Source organism: Pollachius pollachius (assembly GCF_949987615.1).
Source record: "Pollachius pollachius genome assembly, chromosome: 2".
Classification (NCBI taxonomy): domain Eukaryota; kingdom Metazoa; phylum Chordata; class Actinopteri; order Gadiformes; family Gadidae; genus Pollachius; species Pollachius pollachius.
The window spans coordinates 40518383-40520166 of record NC_136935.1 but is presented as its reverse complement, the minus strand read 5'-3'; positions in this window follow the sequence as shown (position 1 = coordinate 40520166).

Genomic DNA, 1784 nt, shown 5'->3' with positions numbered 1-1784 from the left:
AATTGTTTGAATCATGTTGAACGGGCCTCATTAAAATCCAATCAAATAATTTTCGTTTAGGTTCATATTCGTGTGTAAGGGTAGAAAATAAACCAACATAAATTGCATTCATCAATCATAAATTACATTTGACAATAATTCTAAGTAGTACAAAGAAAGCAGCAACAAGATATCGCCAAGAGCAAACTCTTTTCATGCATATCTGTACCTCCAACAAACACAAACCACCCTGAGGTATCCATTAAAAACCCTTCCAGGTCCACACCGCTGTTCTCACGCTGCCCTGGACCGGGGAGCGACTCTGCGACGGCTCGATGCGGCTGAAGTCAAGCGATGACACTCATTAGCGGAAATCTGCTGCCCAGTCGGTGACCGGCTCTGAAATGGAGCTTGACACCTTACCTGCTGACTTTGTGTGTATAACTTTATAATTTATGCGCCGTTCCCGTGCTATTGACACAAACGCAGTGGCGTGATCAAAGCCAGCCATTCAGGAGGTAGGACAGGGCCACGAAAACAGGCTCTGTACCACTAATGATCTTCAAACGCTCCCCTATTTCACTGGGAGCTATGCTATGAGAGTCGCCCCCTCCTCCCCTCGTTCTCCCCATCCTCACCCCCCTCCCCCGGAGGTAATTGTGCCTAGCTGGTTAGGTGACAGGTGTCAAGTGGCCCCCTCCTCATCTGATTCATCATGCTAAGCAGAGCAGAAAATCTTCTCTCTCTCCCTCTCCAGCACCCTCTGTCTCTCTCCCTATAGGTCTGTATTTCTCTAAGTCTCTTTTTTAAGCTCTCTCTATCGCCCTCGCTCTCTTTCTTTCTATCTCTATCACTCTCTCTCTCTCTGCTTTTATCTCTTTCTCTCTCTTTCTCTCTCTCTCTCTCTCTCATCCCTATGTTACTGAGTTACATCCTGCTCCTCTGTTAGAGTAACACAGTAGTATTACACCTCTGTTGTAATGAGTTACATCCTGCTCCTCTCTTAGAGGAACACAGTAGTATTACACCTCTGTTGTAATGAGTTACATCCTGCTCCTCTGTTAGAGTAACACAGTAGTATTACACCTCTGTTGTAATGAGTTACATCCTGCTCCTCTCTTAGAGGAACACAGTAGTATTACACCTCTGTTGTAATGAGTTACATCCTGCTCCTCTCTTAGAGGAACACAGTAGTATTACACCTCTGTTGTAATGAGTTACATCCTGCTCCTCTGTTAGAGTAACACAGTAGTATTACACCTCTGTTGTAATGAGTTACATCCTGCTCCTCTGTTAGAGTAACACAGTAGTATTACACCTCTGTTGTAATGAGTTACATCCTGCTCCTCTCTTAGAGGAACACAGTAGTATTACACCTCTGTTGTAATGAGTTACATCCTGCTCCTCTCTTAGAGGAACACAGTAGTATTACACCTCTGTTGTAATGAGTTACATCCTGCTCCTCTGTTAGAGTAACACAGTAGTATTACACCTCTGTTGTAATGAGTTACATCCTGCTCCTCTGTTAGAGTAACACAGTAGTATTACACCTTTGTTGTAATGAGTTACATCCTGCTCCTCTCTTAGAGGAACACAGTAGTATTACACCTCTGTTGTAATGAGTTACATCCTGCTCCTCTCTTAGAGTAACACAGTATACAACTCTGTTGTAAAGCACAAATGTAACCACATGTTATAATCAAAGCCAGGCTTCCTGCTCACAGGATAATGCTCAAATAACGATTCATGATTCTCATGTGACAGCATATTATCTGAATATGCTGTTACATGATCTGATATTATCT